General features: G+C 36.7%; 2 protein-coding genes across 11 annotated transcripts in view; one reads left to right on the forward strand and one right to left on the reverse strand.

Moving 5' to 3' along the window:
- Positions 1-21,025, forward strand: part of LOC145940774 (uncharacterized) — a 225,604-nt gene that overhangs the window by 195,278 nt on the left and 9,301 nt on the right. The window lies entirely within an intron of this gene.
- The window catches only part of Mdr49 (Multi drug resistance 49), a 56,648-nt gene that overhangs the window by 22,071 nt on the left and 13,552 nt on the right, over positions 1-21,025 (reverse strand). Inside the window, exon 1 of one of the 6 annotated variants that reach the window (XM_083046249.1) lies at positions 7,395-7,761. The exons of 4 other annotated variants lie outside the window; for them this stretch is intronic. The gene's annotated coding sequence lies outside the window, so the exon portion shown is untranslated. Of the gene's footprint in view, positions 1-7,394; positions 7,762-21,025 lie in introns of those variants that run through there. One more of the 6 variants, XM_083046253.1, reaches the window with a different exon arrangement.

A 21,025-nucleotide genomic window follows, 5' to 3' on the forward strand; every position in this document is an offset into this window, starting at 1 on the left:
AGTAACGTACGAAATCAATAGCGGAGTATCTTACAATTCTCGTTCGTGTGCAGGATACACATTTATAGATATATTTCTCTCTCTTCTCTCTCGAATCAAAATAAAAGAATTGTATCGAACGACAGAATGAAAAGATGTCAACAACCGCAAGTTGCAGTTGACTCGCGTGCGAAAATGCAGCTTTAAAATTAACCGCATCGATATCAACCCTTTCAGGGTTCCTTTCAGAGCTCGTAAATCATCGATGCGATCAAACCGGAAGTCGGACGGAAATAGCTGTCACCGAGATAGCGAGACGCATTTGCCGCGTTTCATCGGGCCGCGATATAGCGTAATACACAATACGGACTCATTAATGACATAAAGGATATATTGTCGAGGAGAAGAATGGACCCCGCGGGATCTATATTCTCGGAATAAAGAAGTTTCGCGCGCGCCTTGGAGCTGCTAAGAAACGCGCTTTCATAACGTCGCGTTGACTTTCTTAATATACGCGTAAAACGTCGTTAGAGGACGTCGGGAAATCACAAAGTAGAGCGGAAGTAGAGTCCAACAACAAACACGGGGGGAAGGGGGCAGGGAGGGCAATCTCGCGCAATCTGCATCCATCGAGGTCTGCTCCGTCGCATCGCTGAAAAATCGCGGCTAATTGAAAAAATTGCCAAAGTTGCTGAAAACTTTCGGGGGTGAGCTTTAGTAGTCGTCGCCTCCGGCATGCTGCCCATCTTTCGCGCTCGCGAAACTCTATTAAGCTCTGAAACTAATTTCCCAGCCGACCTCCGTCTCGTAATCCTCGGTGGTCTGCGGCTCTCGAGACACGTGTCCGGGGAATCGGCGATTTATTATTTTACGTCTCTCTCTCTCTCTCTCGTACGCTGAGGATGATCTCTATTAATTTTTGTTACAAAAATTAACTTCCCTCTAGGAAGACGACAGGAAATAAAGATGACAATTGATCTTGCAAAGAACACGGGAAAAGACGAAATTATTAATGTTTGATTAAATTATTATTCTAATAAGAGAGAAATATTCTCCTCTTTTCAAAGATTGAGTACACATTACGAAGTAAATTCAAGAATCGTAAAACAGCGTGTCATATATAAATTACCTTGAATATTTCATGGTTATTTTCAATTATTTATTCGCCGCCACACGCATATTTGCTTCAATTAGCTGAACAAGCTTGTTATTTACACGAGTCACACCTATATTTCACACGTGAAAGATACCTACATACAACGCTTGATATTTTTCATCCGCATTTATTTTCGCGAAAAAAAAAAGCGAAAATCTATGAATATATCAAGAAATACGAATACAAATCGCGAGTGTTTTCTCGCTCGTGAAAATAAAAATCCGTCTTCGCTCCGTCTACTCTCTTGCTGGTCTCAATGTAATTAACACGACGTTCCGTCAGTACCTCCCGCTGCTTTGTGAGCCTCGGGGTTCGTTAAGCTCGGCAAATTAATTTCCATCATACTTTCAAGCCCTCCCCCGGGCTGCAATTCTTGCGCGAATGCGGCGATTCACGGCCGCGGTTCCGCATCCGTTTTCGTCGGACGATACCCCTCTCTTTCCCAAATGAAAAATGATGACGCGTTGAGAAGGCATGCGGGAGGGAGGAGAGAGCGGAAAATACGGATGTTGAAAGGAAGCACCAAGGAGGGAAAAGCGCGACATACTTATTCGGTTCGCGTACACTTTACGCGCCTCTCCCCTTCCGGCGAGGAATAAATTAAATGTAACACAAGTCGTAGAAAACATTCTTGTGTAATATGACTTTTGCAAAATGAGATCGTATGAATAGTACAAGTGAAATATGCGGGACCCAGCATCTCTCCCCCGGATCTCTCTCTTTCCGGTACGATTTCTCGGATACCTTTAAACCAAGTTCAGCAAGCTGCGCCTTCGTTTTTGGATGAATTCAAATTTTTCTTGGCGAAAAAGTTTATGAAAAATGCCGTACAGTACGTTTCGACTGTTTAATCTTTAATATATGTATGTCGGATATTTCAAGAATTATAAATACGCGCTAAATCAAATTTCTTTCGGCGAAAAGTTAAAATTCATATGTGAATAAACGACGTATTATTCCTGCTTGAATTGAGTCGCGGGGGACTCAGTTATCAGAATGTTAATCCGGCGCTTCTTAATAAGTAATAATCAGATAGTAGCGATCGGTTAAGTGAGATAAGATTAGACTCAATTTTCCTCTGTTGTAAAGCAATGAAACGCAATTATGAAACGAACTCATCGTTATCGTTTATAATTGAACGTTTGACTTTCAAGTGTGAAAAAACAATAAGACCTATGAATAATCGACGATCTGATAACAAGGCTAATAAATAACTTTCAATGTTGGAAATTTTTTACGACGAATACAGGAGTCATGAATTATATCGATCTTCGGAATCTTTTTTGCTTATAATATCCTCGCAGATGTTGCAATTCGCGAAAGCCGAGGGAAGATCGATGACTTCGCAATATATCATGTCAGAAATTAATCCAAGATTTGATATCCTCGACAGACGCGAACTTCCGTGAGCGAACAAAAAAAAGAAGCTCCGAACGAACTTTGTTAACTAATGTCGAAGCGTGACGGAAAGTTGAGAAAATTTTCTTCCGCAACAAGGAAGAAGTAATACGAATCGATTCGAATGACGCAACAGACTTCCCGCTGTCAGCTATGAAATTGGGCGGGTCGCTGAATACACAGGGGATAATGATTAATTTCCTAACTTAATTTGCTAACTTAAGCTTTCTCTCTGTCCTCTCTCTAACTACGTAAACAAAAGACTAATTAAATTGTTACGCGCATCGAAGTCACTCATAATTTTATCGCGTCTATACATGCATTATAATTCTACATTAATAATACGAAGGAACGACATCCTCGAAAGTATTTTCGAGACTTTTCATTCCCCTCTGTTTCTCTCTCTTTCTCTCTGAGTTTTCAAAACGTACGTCACGGCGAGACGCGCGGCAAAGTTTAGTATTTCGAAATAACGAGATAAAACGGGGTGGAAAATTTGGTTTGTGCCGGGGCAACGTTCTTTCAGAAGCTAATCGATTCGTGGCCACTGTGGGGCCATTTCGCAGGATCATCCCTACTAAGACGAGGTTTTATCCACCGGGATTCGCCGAGTATCTCGATGTAACCTGCGAAAGGAACAACTGACTTTACCCCAGGAGACATCGCGCCTCGAAAATACGATGGAGAGAAAAGTCGTAGAACGAGTTCTCTCAGTAGTTCTAACGCGTACGGGTCAGCCGTCGGATGCGGGAACAGAATGAATTCGCGTGAAAATCGATGAAAATAGTGAGATATTCGAGAAGTAACGTCCGTCCGTCCTTTTATTCCGATTACAGCTATTTCGGACGATACAATTGCAACGCAATTGTTTCTCGTTTCTGCGTTTGACCGCAAAATAAATATATGTATATATTTTCAAACTTGCGTAAAGTTTTCTTGTAAATTCTGTAACATTCATTATTTAATGTGCAAATTTATTATTTAATTTGATAAAAGAAAAAAATAGATGGTAGTGATCTTTAAATTATGACAGTATAAATCAATCTATTGGATTAATTAATTAAATGAGGTGAAGAATGAAAGCGATCGTGTCGATTTAAAGTCTTCTGTTGTTTTACATTATTATGCTCAATTTTTAACGATAAACTAAACCGCGACGATTGCAATCATGGCATTGAAATTAAAGCGCTCGCTTAATGAAGAGAATTAGAGCGTACACAGTGTCTCGTCAGTAACAAAGCTTAAAATCCTCGTCCAAACATTCGCAACTGACTAAGTGACTCCTTGACTCGTCGACCGTTCAATCCCGTTACGAGAGTTTCTGGTTTAATACTGTTGCAAGAATCAACGCGAAACAGACGTGTCCGCAGAAATCTTCTCCGTTTCACGCTATTAGTCTGAACGTTATCTTTATGGAACATCTAACATCGAGTTTCCTCTAGTAATTCCAACAAAGCGAGTACGCAAAAGACATAAAGAGATTGAGAGAGAGAGAAAGAAAAAGAGAGCGCGTTCCATATATATTGTAATAAAAATAAATTATAAATAAGATATAATTAAACAAAGAAAATAATAATAGCAAGATAAAAATAGCTTTTAATGTAGAAAAGTGAGATTCTTTTTCTTATAATAAAAAAAATCTCTTATTGGCAGCTATCAAAAGAATGTCGAGTATGTATTTATTGATAGTGCATCGTATTTTTGACGAGTCATTTTGATATCCTCGATCGATATTTTAATTGGCGCAATTTGGTGTAAATTTCTTATTAGACAAGAAACTTGATCAATAAGATTGTAATCATGATTTATCAGACATGTGAATTGCTTCCTTATCGAGACTATCGTATTTTTTGACAGATGCGTAAAATGTAATTTTATTTTTAGAACTTTTAATAAAAATTTATTAGACTATTTTTCTTTTATTTGAAATCTCTCATAAGAGAAAAATATCTGTATTTATATGCAAAACTCACATTTTACATAATATTAATAAAAAGATATAAAAAGAAAGAACCTCATATGAAATTATCAAGTTATCATAACAGGCAAGTATAAACTGATTGATAACAAAAAACTGGAAAAACACTGTCCAATAACTATTCTGTATGGTTAGAAAATTCTGTATGGTTGAAAAATTATTCTGTGTGGTTTCATCTGTGTTATCTTACGTTATCAAAATTTTGCTCAATTGAAAGTAAACGTGAAATGTATAAACTGATTGATGCAGTTGTTTTATCAATGAAAAGAGGATTAATACTTCAAAATCATCAAAGAATCTGAAATTATCAGATTAATGCAAATGTTATGATGTTTACAAATTATTAATAAATTATAAACAATTCATCGAGAACTTTGTATGAAGAAATATTTTATGAAAGTTACATTATTGAAATCATTGTTCGTGAGAGTTTTCATAATCGTTTATATATTATACAATTGAAATATTCAATAGATAATTGTAGGTTCAAAATATGCTTGCGATTAAAATAATGATGGAGTTATAGCAGCCGTTGCTTGAAGATTTGATTACTATGTATATATAACTGAATTTATTATGATGAAAATATTATTTATATATCTTTTTGATAAAAAGAAGAATCACCAGTTTCATGATAAGAGGTAATGAAATTAATTTATCAATTTGCAAAATCGTGCATTCGATAACATTTGTACAATATGACGCCATACAACTGTTTCTTGATAACATTTCACAATCAACTACAATTGCAATCGATGATGTTGCTATTTTTACTCGCCGCAATATTTGACGTATCATTTTCAATAGCCTCACAAATACAATCCGCGAAAATCGCGAGGAAATTTTTTTTGTTATGTAATGTATGTCGCGTGCGCGTAAATATATATTAAAAATGTTTATTATTTTTATATTATTAACATCGTAAAAACATTTCAGAAATGAAAACTTGTATATATCTAAATATCAAATTCTTTGTTGAATCAACGTATGTAATATTGCGCAATCTTATATCATTTCGCAGTATATAATATTTATGCTAACGCTTCAAGTAACACTATCAAAAAAGCAGAAAGAGATACAAGTAAAAAGAGATTTAAAATAGATATTTTAATTAAAAATTGATCATAAACACACACACACACATTTTATTATAGTATGTGTTTTAGTTTTAATTAAAATTAGAAGGCTATATTTTATTGATATATTAATTTTTTCACCTTATAACGTTCGAAACAATTTACGGAAATTTTAAGCGAGAAGTCAAAAACATCTCTATGAAATAAAAATGTCTATCTTGTTCAAACATTAGATTCAAATTTTCAGCAGATTTTCAGAAGTTATTTTAAAACTAAATCTCTTTTCTTCTCTTTCACATACGTTAAACAATTTTGATAATTTTTAACATTGCTTTTATGATGTCTATTAAAACGGAACTTTAATTAATCCATGCTTTAGACTTTTCCTGTATCGAATTATATATTTTATAATTTTTATAATTAATCGGCTTATAAGAGCTTGAAGGGATTTATCCCAGAGCGCGCACGATAAATCAATAATAATAAGCTTATCGACGCCCGAATCGATGAGCTTATTTTTGGAAGCCAATTGGTCTCCGCTTTTTGAAACTTATTTCTGATACAAAAACAAGAAGAAGGCGGGTGAGTGTTGTCAAGCGGATTCAATTGAAAACTTTGTCGAAAAACTTGGCAACGATGCTTAAAAGATCGTCGGTTTCTTCGTCGAGCAAGCGACGCGATAAAAATAGATCGATTCGGGTCATCTAGCATAGCCAGACTTTATTGCGAGAGATGAAGGAAAATGGTCCTCGTTCGAATAATCGCGAAAATTCATAATCGGATATAAAAAGTGATAATGAGGAGTGATTATAAACGTAATCTTTAGTAACGATCGTGGATCGTTTGCGAATTTGCGGCGAGTTTGCGAGCGAGAGCATTTGATATCGACTGCTCTCGATCAACGATAATACGGCTCTCAACTTTATACGCAGCGCTTCGGTTCGACATAATTTATATGCTACGCACACGCGATGAACGCATTGCGAGTGATATCAAAGGTAACTAATTTAACGTGACTACAGATTATAGCCTGTAGGCAGACACATTGGTCTTTGATGCTGCTCTCGATTTTCTATTACATCTACTTCTGTTACGCGTACGGTCTTGTTTGCTCACGTAACATATAACATCGTAACTCATAATTACGTCTCGCATGAAGTACCCAAAATATCTCATATGCAGAAGAATATTACCATTTCTTGTCGAGATATTTAAATTTTAATATTGAAAAACGAATAATTTATTCGCGCATGCGACAGATATGAGAGACGAGATAAAAGGAGGAAACATGAGTATACATAAAGTCACTATAATACGAATTCTTTAACTGAAACAAAGCAAAGAAACTAGGCAATCGACAGATGAGCTTTGACGATAATTCGATAAATGCAAAATAAATAGAGATATCGAGAATAAAAATAAACAGAGATACGCGCCAAGTATATATGTATAGAAACTTTGCTTTTCTAAACTATGATGACAGTTAGTTATTTTAATCGCGCGATATCGAATCAATTCTGACGATGCAAGCATCAGTGATAATGATGAAATCTAGATTCGATCACGTCCGATACAAACGATCCCTCTGATGATCCCGTTCAAGTCCCTTCGAATGAACGAATCGTCCAAGAGACATTCTTCTCATTCGTATTCGTCGCGATATTCCGGACGAATGCCGAACCCTTCCAGGTGAAGCTCGAAAATATTTGATCGACTGCCGATCCAATCTGCCATTCGGTTCGATCTAATCAACGCGAATATCCTCGCGATATTCCTAATGGTCCGCGACGAGCAGGAGAAAACTCACCTTCTCTTCTCTACTGCTTCCAATCGATATCCCAAATATATCTGACGTGCTCGACGATGGGTTTCGCCTGGACCCCGTCATAAGTGTCCCTCGCAAGCACAACACCTGTATGTGACTCTCTGGTCCCACCAAGACCCTTCGCTATTTCTTCGTTTGATCCTTATCCCTTCGAATGTATCACGTAGCACAGCACGACTCGTTCGGAAGGGGAGATACACCTTAATCGCGATGTACGAAATACAGAATAGGCACTGCTTCTACTAGATAAGACACGACGAGCTTTAGAAGAACGATGAACGAGAAAAGGTCACGGCGCGTTCAATTGCTATAGTCATGAATCACTAAGCGTCGTTCGAAGACGCTTGTCTTTTATAGGCGCGGGAAACGCTTAGATAAGACTGCGGATTGACTGATACAGGTTGCGATTGTTCGGGGAAGTTTTCCTGTCGCGGGCAGACGAGGATCGACGCTTCGCGGTCAATTGCGCGTCATGTATGATGAAAAATTCACGCAAGATGCCAATTTGCGCGTTTGAGACGACGAACATGCGTAATCTCGATCGAGATTATCTTGTTTTGGAGATGAGATACGTTTGTCTCTGTTACTAATAAAAGACTACATAGAGATTTTCAAGTCAGAAAAAATTATAATGTATGAATTGTTTCTTTTATAAAATTCATGTACACTGTCTCTACATAATTTCATATACATTCTTTTTAAATGTAAAATAGTGATTGTATTTTATTGTTGTACTCTAAATCTATAAAGATAACATTATTATTATTATAATATTCGTTATTTTAATATTATTATTATAATTTGGGAAATAAATATTGATCAAAAGACGTATTATACAAGACGTAAATACATTATATTTTAAAGAATAATACAGAATTTTTTTACATGTAAAATAAAATGTATATGTTTTCTTTGCTATTCTTATATTAATGGTAAAAAAAAAAAAAAAAATTCTTTAATTTCATTTTGAATTAGCAAAACTGTCAAAGAACATTTATTATCATTATTATCAAGGAAGATTATATGTATTATAGCTTTCCTATCTTTCAAGATATATATTTTTATAACTAAAAGTTTAAATTAAAAATTGTATTAAAAAATCTACTTAAGATTATTTCGTAAATAAACGCAATGGAAGAATTTTGAGCATAGTTTATAAGAATTCCCTTATTTCCGTTTATTAATTATTTGAAAATTATTAGTGCCTGGATATTTTCACATTAAGAAAATATCAATCTCATATTAATTAACTTGCTATTAAACATTGATACGCAAAGCGTAACGGGATATCTTTTGTAGTTTTCTGCTTTGTAACATAAATTCCATTTATTGATAGTATCTTTGATGAAAAGCGCGTTTGAATCGCTCCGAAAATGATTAAACTCAATTTCATAAACTCAAACTAATACGAAATATATTTGAACTGAGCTCAAACCGAGACGGAACTCTATGATTTTCAATCATTAATCACTCTCTTTTGCAAATATGTACAACGGTGCAATCTCTTCTGTTATCTAGAATATGATTTATAATAACGATTTAGACAAGTCTGGGTGATTTGTTTCTTCCTTTAAAAATTAAACGTTGCATATCGAGCAATAATATTTAAATTCACATGTGATTACAAGCAAATGTAAAAATAAGTGATATTTTTACAAAGGTAAACTCATGACCTCACGTCAGACCTAAAATTAAAAATTTCCTAGAATGTTAAAATTAGCAACCACATACAGAAAACTTTGTGTCGAAAGATGCGACTTTCATTTACTTCGTCTTTTTCTTATGTGATTTAATTATAGAAAACTACAATTTAGCTGCAATTTAGGAGTGGTCTTTACGACATAATAAAATGACACAAGGAAAATATTGTAAAATTCCTACATGCATATGATAATTTTACTGCTGGAATTATAATTAAATATTATGTGAAGCTTTAAAATCTGTTTTTATAATCCGGATTGTAATTCTCGGCTTGCAATGAAATTAATTAATGAATTTGTCGTGTATTTACTAAATTAAATCGAGTAATTTCTAAAAAGGTCGAATGGTCTGGTAATTGAATAAGTTTCCTTTAGCATTGCATTAATTTAATCACGTCCTTTAGAGGAACGAACTGTTTGCGAACGTTCTTTCTCTTTGCATCGTGTAAATTACCGGAAGTACGAAAATTCCGCAAGGGAAGATCGCAAAAGAATTCAAGGGAGAAGAGCAACAAGACACTTTAAAGGAGAACACTCACAAAATTTATTACGACGCTTAGCAGTTATCGCATCTAAGTTTGCAATTATTACTTATTGCCATTTTATTTAGAATTTAAAAATAATAATTTCCATTATTGCGTATAACATATTAATCAAATTTAAAAAATTTGTCAACAGAAATAATTCAACTGTTAACTCAATCAAAGATTCATAGCAGCATTTAAAAGTTCGTTCTCAGAATAATATCTAGAATTTAAATGGATTCATTTGTTTCATCTGATTCTTAAAGATATTATCAAAACTAAAATTATTTTCGTGTAAAATATAAATTCTTTAATCTAGAGAAAAAATGATATAATTTTTCGCCTTTTTTCGATTAATCTCGAATCGCAAGAAATACATACTAAAAATAACCGCGCCGATCATTAGATTGAAATAATAATAATGATTCAATGGCACATTCGTATGCATATCATAGTTCTAAGGCGGTTCACGAGTGACACCGCATTTTCTTATCCCGCATTCCGGAAGCATCGGACTTCCAAACAATCAGCGTGGCGCCTGCGCTAACAGCCAAGCGTGTTTCTGTCAGTCTGACAGAACATTGACCTTGATTTCTGTAACCGCGAGGTCGGGTCTAATTCGTCGAGCGTTTCGCGGAGGAAAACGAGATTTGCGAGCCGCGCAATTCTGAGCTACAGCTGACTTTGACAGTGACACTTCTATCGGCGATGCCGACCTCGGAGACGATTGTGAGAAAACGTCTGAATGGTTGGCAGTCTTTTCGCGTACCGTGATCCCTAGCGTTTTCGAACAACTGACGCCGCGACGCCTCGACGTCGAGACGCTACGCAACGTCGACGACGACGACGACCATGACGACAACATCTTGGTCCCTCCTTTTCCGAGACCGACGTCTGCATCGTTGAGATAGAATTGAACCAGTCGTAACCAGTACGGATTGAACGAACATAGAGAGAAATTTCATGAATGAATTAACTTTGCATTTTGATGCTCGCCAAGAATGGGCGATAGCATCCATCGCGACAAAATGCATCTAATTTTTTTATATGTTTTAACCGATCATGATGTTATCAGTGAATTAAGACAGCATAACGGTGAATATACTATATAATGTTTTCTTTTATAATTGTAAACAGCTTTTAATATGACTGATATATAAATTAGCTGTGAGATTATTACTGATCATTGATTTATACTAATTATAAGGAAATAATGAAATATTATGAATAAAACAATTTTTTGCCATGTCTTGCGACACTAAATTTAATAGAATATGTAAAAAAAAACCAGACTTTTTTCTCGAAATAATTAATAAACAGCGTATTTAACGGCGCAACAAGGCAAATCACGGTTAACTGAAAAAATTAAAGCGGAGTGGACTTGGCTGTCGTAAATATGGGTGGCTGGTACACAATACTCTATAGCTAGACTCATGAATGGATAGAGCCGAAACGCATTGTAATCAGTCCTCCGTTTTCCGAATCGGCTATAAATCGCGGCGGCATCGATAAGATAAACCCTATCCAAATCCATCTAAAGATTTCAAAGGAAGACAGATAGATGACAGCGTCGCATTCGTCAAAACGGAACGAATCGATTATTTCTGCGGTATATTACACGCGACATAGACAGAGCGATCCCAGAGCTGCAATAGGACACCTGCACAAGATGACTGAGGAAAATCCATCCGAAATGATAGAACGATCCCCGTTCCCTCGTTTCTTTCAGCTCCTTGATCTCTTTCAAAAACAATACCAACTTTCGAATTGACAGAAACAAAATATCCGCCCGGTTATATTTATTGTACAATACAAAATAATTGCGATGTCTCTCCGATTGTTTCCGTAAACACGGTCACATATAATGTTACTGCGCGCGAAACGCTGTGTTTTGTTTTATTTCTCTGTTTAATCATCGTGGAATCACTTGTTGCGTAAACGATTCGCGCACGAATTGATCCGTCGGGAATGTATTACGAGATAATATCCGTGCCATTTTACACGCACTTGCGCAGCTACAACGCAGCTACAACCGGTTTTTATCTATTTCGAGCAACGCGAAATTTGAATTGGCCACATCGTCGAATTCGCATGTCGGATGCATTTAAACTCCGCCCGTCCCGCGTGTACGTTTTACCAAAGCGCTCGTAGCGTACATACTAGGCCCTCTCGTTGCGTATTTCGTCGTGCTCTCTCCAGAATTATCGTATTATTACGTGCGTGCGAACCGCGAGTGATTTGTCAGTGACAGAAGCCGCTGCTGCCTGTCACACGCAACACGCGACACGTCGTCGCACACCGCCGACGGTGTCACTCGGGCGTGAAGACGCGTCCGGAGGCAGCGATGTAAAATTAAAATTCACGAAGCAATCCGTCAAGTGAGCCGCGATAATATCTATATATATATATATGTGATGAAATGTTCGATGCGAGACTCCGATAAATGCAACGATAACGATAACGCCCGAGTGCCGGAATTTCCTAGGCTGTTTTTATTTGCCCGTTCACGTGAATTGCAGGCGCGACAATGAAATCCCGATTGTTTGTTTTCGAAAATTAAGAGAGCGAGATCAGAAAAATCCTTGTCACGTCATAAAATTTGCAGAAATATAAAAATTGATTTTCTTTTAGGAAAGAGAAGTAGCTATAGTATCGAAGTAGTGAAGAGTTTTACTTTTCAAGTTTTCTCACTTCTTGAGAATCGGGTCAATGAGCGCGCTTTATTTACACGATTTTAATAAGGTCCGTCTCTCACATCCAATCCTGATTTGGGATTATAACAGTCATGCGGATAGGGTGTAACGAGTATCGTGGTTTCCGAGTGCAGATGGATAGAGAATTTCGAATGACAAAGGGGACGATCGCGAGCGGATGGAGAAACTAGGAAACGGAGCCTTCTCAGTTCGTGGTTACCGCAACAGCTGGAATATAACCTGGTGCCGCAATTGCCGCCCGCTGGCAGTTATGAGCGTGGCAAAGAGACCTTTGAACCAACCCCCGGGCTATCGTGGACACCGAAACCGTACATAGATATGTATATACATATGCGCGCGCGCGCGTGTGTGTGTGTGTGTATTTTAGGCGAGATATGTTCGAACAGATTCGGATCGTCACTCTCTCGATTTGTGAGAAGCTAAAGAGCAGTGAGAAGTGAAATTACATAAACGATCAAGGTATCCGTAAATAATCGCGCGGTTGTCAAAATCTTGGCTCTGGCTTAATAGTTGATCCGTTATTGAAACATAACTTTTCTCGAGTCGCCGTGAATTGAAAAAATCCGGAGACTTAACGGCCATTCTCTCTACTTTTCCGCTAAAATAACTTCTCGATTGTATCGATTCTTCAATCGTCCTCCCACCCCTTCTTTTTCCATTTGATCGAAAGAAAGCATTAAGAGTCTAAAGAACTACTTAGCTCGTCTTTGGATCAGATTGTAATAATTCAGCTGGATTTATTTGAGAAATCAAGCACTTATCAGAAACTATTACCTATTACTTATGTTGAAGGTTGATAGATTGTGGAAGATGTGATTAAAAATGACGCAATAATGTTCATGTAATGATTCAATTAAATAAAAATGCATATAGGATAAAATATACATATATACTTATACTTTTTATTGTCGCAATTAATTTTACTTATTATAATATAGTAATTATAATATTTTTCATTCAATTAGGAAAATCGCGATTGATAAACATTTATTTTTGCCTGTATACAAGCTATGCAAAATATGATTGTTTTTTTCTTTCCATTATATTAATAATAAAAATGTTTAGCAAAGGGTGACTTGCTGAAATCTATTAACATCGGAAATATCTTCCATCAGAGGCACAGAATTCATTAATTAATTCCTATTGCCTGCTAAAAAAAAACATCAGATTGAACTCGCTTGAGTGAAAACGAAAACTTGGAGCTGCGAGAGGAAACGAGAGAGAGAGAGAGAGAGAAATAGCGTTTCTTTCACTAATAATTTTTAATGACACGATTGTCTCGATATAATCGCGATGCAATCGAATCTCGTGCAAGCTCTTCGCCTGGCACAGGATTTTGCAAGCAAAGGCGTCGACAGAAATTCATCTCAGGTCGTGCGAGACCTGAGCGGGTTTACATCTCTCTGTTGATGTTAGAAATCGAATTACGTCAAGTTAGTAAATCCATGTTAAGTTTCCGGGAGCACGTTTCGTGTACTCACACAGTTAAACGCAATTTCCGAATTTCGCATTTATTTCGCGTTTTATCTAAGTGCGACGATATAAAAGAGCGAGATTATGAGATCGTTCGCACATCAAGCGCAAGTCGCTAATAGGACCTACTACGCCCATGCTCACCCAGATGTACGTCGTCGTTTCCTCGATCCCGCGATTATTTCACGCTCCCCTGTGTATCGTTGCCCGTTCGTGCAAGAAAATAGGACGGATCTGCCGAGGACGGGCCATTCGACGGGAAATCAGATCGCTGCGCGGGAAGAAAGCGAACGTTGAAATTGAAGGTGAATCGTGACGCGGGAGAACTCACGGGTTTAATATCTCTCATCTCTATCTCTATCCCGATCTCTCTCGAGACGCGAATATGACGCTGGATGATTTTTATCTCGTTAGATTCATTTCCTGATCGATTCGCGTCCAATGAATAAAAAGAGAGAGAGAGCGAGAGTAAAAAAAAAAAATAAAAAAAGCTTTCTTCAGCTTTACGATCGCGCTGCGCGTCTGTAAGTAAAATCATTGGTGCGATTCGCTGGAGAACAATCCACCCGGGAACAATCCGTTAGCGATTGATTTGCCATTGTATGTACGTAGTTCGCTCACTGTCGTTCTAACTCACTTTGTTAACGTAGATATGACGCGTGACCTTATATTTCAATGCGTGTTTCGATGCATAGTTTCGACGCATCTATGTATAGGTATCGTTAACGCATTCATGACTCGCGACTCGTCGATGAATCGATCCGGAGAGAGAGAATTTACTTGTTACGAGTTTATCTGAACTTGCAATTCATGTAACGAAATTCTTGTCGCACGAAATAACAGTTATTTATGATACAACTGCAATATTTAATTGCAATATATCATATAAATATATATTATATAATATGTATATTGTAAATCGTATATATTTATTACGTATATTATAATAATAATTTTAAATCGCGATGCTTACAGTTTAAAAATCGCTGGAACATCATGTGAGCAGATATAAATAAATCCTCTTTGATGTTAATATTTGCTATTTTCTCTCTCTAAAGCATATTATAATTTTTTCTTAATGTTTTCTTTTCTTTATAGGGAATTACTTCCCGATTATAATATTGCATTCTATTTTATTGCTCGTGTTTCGCGTTGTCGTGGTTAAACCATTCACGTTGCTGTGATCCATGGAAAATCTCGCGTGCGCGTCATATTTTCAGTAAAGCCGGCGAGCAAACATGTCGCGACTGCTGGTGCCAAGTAGCCGTTGAATCCAAATCAAACACAAAACGGTAATGAAGGATCCGCTGACGATACAAGCCGCGTTTCGCAATCAGCCGCGGATTAGAGTCCCGCCGAGCGTGTGCGAATATTCTGGAACCGCTTCGCACTTAAATGCATGCGATGGCCAATGCTAAATGTAACGATGTCTCTCTCCCATCGATTTGTCGATTGTCAATAGAAATTAGTGTCAGTGATTCGAGTATACGCGAACACGTTCAAATAAATAAAATGCTCGTCAAACGATCCTCTTTTTCTTTTTGCAGACCGATGCAAAAGCGGTAACACTTTTCGAAAAGTCCACAGGTACTTCAACAAAGTAAGAAGGATAAATCTGTGATGAGGAAAAATCCGTTAAACTCGAAAATTTCAATCTGGTTGCCATCAAACGAACGTTTATCCGCTTCTTTATATCCCCTCTGAATATGAATAAAACTCATTACCGTTTAATCTCTCCGCGGAATATACGATATGATTGCAGGGAGTGAGAAAAAAAAGAGAAGAGGGGAGAAATATATCGTTTTGAATCTCAAAAGAGAAAATCCATTGCAACGTGTGCGGGCAACCATTATTTATAGTCTCGCATCCGACGCGAGCGTTTCTTTCGGAGCTGTATTTTTATCACGACTTCATAAGCGCATAGATATTTATGCCGTAAATACGTATCCGGGTGGCGATCATAAATTTTGCGCGCGATACAATTACGACGCACGAGTACACCTCCCGATGTCATAAAAATGGACGTCGTTATTGAATTATAGTAAGCGTATATGTATGCACGTATAATAGCAACACTATACCGTTCTTAATTAAAATATCGCGCGCGAGATACGTGGACCGGATTACGGTGGATCGGGATTTTACACGACGAATTATTACGAGGCGGAGTCTCTTTATTGTTATCGCCGGCATTTTTACGAAATCGCTTCAGCTAATTCGAGGATCTATTGCAACCGGTAACGTTCTATCGCGAGGAAAAATGCATTGCACATGAAATTGTACTTTGTATCGATTTCCAAATAATTTTCAAGGGAACAGGATATACAGGAAATGTTAAAGAGATGTTTAAAACTGAGAAAGGACATTACAAGTACATTGCAAAATGAAATAAATATTAACACATTATGAAGATGAAATTAATTCTTAACTGGTGTAGAAAAATTGGTGATGGACAGTCTTTTAAAGATCTTCTTTCTTACATTTTTGTACGAAATATTAATTGTATTTATTGTTCATAGAAATTATTTAAAAAAGAATAGGGAAAAAGTTATTACATTGAAATATTAGTATCTGTAATTATTTATTCGTTCTGCGTACAAGAGTTTGAAGTCAAAGTCCAAACTAGTGAAAAAGAGACTTTAATTATCTTATTAACAACTTTGATCATCCTCGTGTAGAAATTCGACTTTCGATTAAAATATAGATATGCTAAATCAGCATTTTAAAAATAGATTAGTGTACAGACTTATTTAATATAATATATAATGCAAAGCGTAGAGGACGCGTCTTTTTTTCGCATTGCGTAGAATATATATATATATATATATATATATATATATATATATATAAAATTGAACTGACCTTTCAAACTAACTGACGAACATGCACGTGGAAACGATTAGAGAAGTTAATATAGCTTGATAAACGCGAATATTGCGCAACATTCATTATGCAACACGAAAACTTGAATTAGTAATACATTTTGCATTCTCTAAAACTATTGTCGATAAATACTCGCCTTATTTTCGAAGGCAATAACACGATGATTATTTGTATTGCCATTATTATCAATAATTAAATAATTATATATATAAGTACCGTCTGTCTGTCTGTCGCGAATTTTCTTGAAATCGGTACCAAAATTTTTCAAATTTTACGGGGACGATGTGGGTTTAAAAATTTTTTTTTCGAGAGAGAGAATTATTACTACGGACAGGTTCATGTCTATATTAATATCGTAATCTGAAAAGGTAAAAAAAGATATATTCCATAATTTTCTTCATTTCTTAAAAGCCACGAAACAGTAATGTCAAGCAGAAGAATCGTCACAATTTAAGTCATTATAGAACCGGAAAACTGATCAAAATTAACCACATAAATCGATAATTAATTCTCGCGACTTGACTGTAGCATTTGATTTGAACTCAAGCATATAATCCCACGATTTTTTTCTTTCTACGTTAGTTCTTACGAGGAATTGCAGTTCGTGGGCGTCAACGCGAATCATAAAGGAAGCACCTGCATATACACATACATACATATACATATACACACACATATTCTAGTAGGATGAGGCGCCGGGATGCGCAAGAGGCAAATAAAAAGGTTGCCGACCCTGTGGAAATGGTCGAGAATGCTCTGGGGAAGGCGCGGCGCGCCGGAAATGCGCCGCGGAAAGAACGGGAAAATTTTCGCGTTCCTTCCTTTGAGCGCGAGCGCGACGCGTTATCCGACCTCGTTTAAATTCCCGCCGCTCGAGTAATGCGGAAGAAAATTAAGGAAATGAAAACGGATGATGCGAAAACGTAAACAGAGCTACAGCGAGAAAAACTCGCTCGCGACGAGATGTCTCTTCCTTTCTCTTCCCGCGAAGTTCACGGAGACAAGATCCTTTCCTCGTCACGACGATGAAAAGCTATGTTTGTCTTTGGCGGAATTATCAATTCGGCTAAACTGTAGTATAGAGATGAAAATGCGAGTCGGCCGTAATCTAGTACCGAATCGGTCCTGGTAAATTTCTCGATAGACGAACAATGAGATTCCGGAAATTGAAGGAGAGATCGAGCACCGCTGGCCTCTGAGTTTATCAAACTCGTTTTTGCTTTATATTTCACAAATAACAATATATCTCTATAAATGTTCACCACGATTATTGCTCTTGCAGCTGATAAACGTAACTTAAATATAATAGTCATCTTAGCAGCGCGAGACTGGAAAGAGTGTAGAACAGTCGCCGGTTGATTAAAGTGAGAGCAGACCACGATTCTGATTATTTATTGGTCTGGCGATGGTAATCGCATAACAAATCGGAGCAACCAGTTGTCTTCAGTTTCTCCCTTTCTCGCGGAGCAGTTTTGTAGCCCTGATGATCGCACTCACAACTTTTCGGTTCGAACGCTTTTTTCTCGAATGGAAGGAAATTTAAGATGTACGTCAGCCACGTGTCAAACTCATTACTGTCGAATGCCGGTCGTGGTCGCTCACGAAATTAAAAATCGATAAGCTAATTCGAAACGTGCCTCGCGATGTCGCGAGATCGACCAATCGATGGGGCATTGTGTCGTCGACGCATCGGTCGCCGCGGCGCGAAATTTCATGTATCTTAATTTTATTTAATCTATAATAGCTAGTCTTAAACAAGCTAAAAACCGTGAGATTTCTGCTTTATGCGAGACAGTTATACTGCTTTAGGTGAGACAGTTATACATTACAGTAATGTCTATATATATTATTATAAAAAAATATATGTATTGGAAAAAAACGAACGGATACGAATGGATTCTTTATCTATTTCTCTCTCTCTCTCTCTCTCTTTTCTTTTCTCTCTCTATCTCACTCACGGGACATTGTTATCACAAAAACGTGGTCTGTTTGAATAACATGGCGAGTACATAGTGCAAAATATTGCGTTTACCCCAGCGTCGCAATTACCCCGATTAAACACATATGGATTTTATTGTATAACGAACTCTCTGAGTTCATTACACAGCCTATCAGCGAATCTCCAATTAACAATGCAAATTGTTACGTCGACTCGTCGAATAGGATCGTTCTACACAAATCATTACCCACCAAAACGATCGCAAATCTTCATGATGACTTCGATAATCGCGTAGTCATTATACGAGTGTGTCAATAGAACTTCACTGATAAAAATAGTAAACATGATATCGCGAAGTTCCTCGTTTCAACCAGAATATCTCTACGCATCTACGGAGGTCGATGACGTCAGGAGACTTGAGGTTCGATCTCACGTAATAAACTTAAAACCAACAATAAGCCTGCCGTATATACGCTTGTTTCAATTCCAACACGCGATACGATACATTGCACTCGGCTAAACTTGAATGCACTTAAATCCAGTTTTAACGCGTAACACGAAATTACGACACTTTAATGTTGCATTTTCTGCACTTTACTATTTTCATTAAATTGGCGATGAAAGAGGAACACTTTTTAGCTTAGTTGCATTATTCTGCGAGAAAAAATCTCGATAAAAATTAAAAAATTCCTATCGTATTTAAGATTACTTGTTCTATCCATATCTTATTATGATGACAGAAGTGAGAAACTATACAAAACATTTTCTTGCATTTTGTATGTCAAAAAAAAAAAAATAATAAAATTTTTCGCATGTTATTTAGTATGATAAAATAAACTGGTAAACTCTCTACCGAAGTGTTTCTTTTTTTAGCTATTCTCTCTTTCAAATTACGATATATAATTTAATCTATATATATATATATTGTGTATCTAACGATTTATAAGATAGCAGTTGTGTATGTATGTGTGATTCACAGATAACTGATTCATGACAATTGATCTAACTATTTTTTAATTCATGAATGCGAAACAGGGTTTTCACCACACTTTATGATCATATGTTACGAGCGGTGATACGTGAAAAAAAAAACGATTTTATCTTGAATATGTATCATAAAAATAAATAACGTGTATGTGATTTTTCGATATATTCGATCATTCAATCATAGTACAACTATAACTTCAACTAACGGAATATTTTTTCGCGAATTGCTAACAATGAAAAACGTTGTTGATTTATGAATGTCGATTTATCGCTCTTATTATGCAGTTTAATAATTACAAAATAGCCGATCACAGTCTCTCTTCTCTCTCTCTCTCTTCTACTCAGAGAATTATAATATATATTTTTAAATGTATAATCATAAATGGAGTCATAAATATAGTCACAAATATATAATACAGGACAAAGATCTTGACCAGCGCGTTATAATATCCAAAATATTTTCTTCGCTAATCGTCAAATAAAGCTTACTTTATCGCTTTTAATGAAATATTCTAATAATGACGCGGCACAGCCGATGTCGCGATACCATCCACTCTTCTCATTGTCTCTCCATTATCACTAATTATTCTCCCGAACGGGAGCGCGCGGGCGTTTAATCGAGCGCGGTGGAAAACACGGACCGTAACCGGAGATACGGAAAACCGCTGACGCACGTGAGCTTTCCACGTGGTCGCGTTAAACCGACACGACGAACCGTCACTGGCAAGAGAAAGAGACAGACGCTAACTCATTTAAGCGATCCCGTGTGAATCGGAAGAGAGAGAAAGAGAGAGAGCGTTGCGTTTCGCCTCAACCTAATCGGTTTTTCCTCTGTTATGATTAAATACATTGTTGCGGAAAAAGGAAAGAGAGATTCGATCACTGCCACGTTATACCATTGACCATATGTCGTATGTTCGCGATTAATTCCATCGTTATGGTGCAAGGTTGGCTTCGCTCGACCAAGCTTAGTCATGGTCAATCTCGGTCAAGTATAGCTACTTTGTGTGTTTTTTCTTTTTTCCTGTCATGCACACATCTTACGTTACACACATGCTTGTCGGTCTCTTATTTTCTCGGAACGTTGTATACGATAATTTTATCAGGCGTCACGTAACCTCAAGAAGATAATAAAGCATTTTTTATACTTGAATATACTTGTCGATTCATCGATTATCAACGCCAGTACTTTATATACCGCGGAAGAAAAACTATTCCTTATCATTGCTTAGATTTTTAAGGGCACGATTTTTAACACTTTTATTTTAGTTGAATTGATTATTAAAAAATAAGAGAAGATTCAAATTTTCTAAATCGCTCAATTATTTTTGTGCAAATTTTACGACACTGAAAGGACGTAAAACTTTCTTTCGCATCGAAGATTTCCTCTCAG

Source organism: Prenolepis imparis, unplaced genomic scaffold, assembly GCF_030444845.1.
Source record: "Prenolepis imparis isolate NDT839.2.m4 unplaced genomic scaffold, iyPreImpa1.0 SCAF_9, whole genome shotgun sequence".
Classification (NCBI taxonomy): domain Eukaryota; kingdom Metazoa; phylum Arthropoda; class Insecta; order Hymenoptera; family Formicidae; genus Prenolepis; species Prenolepis imparis.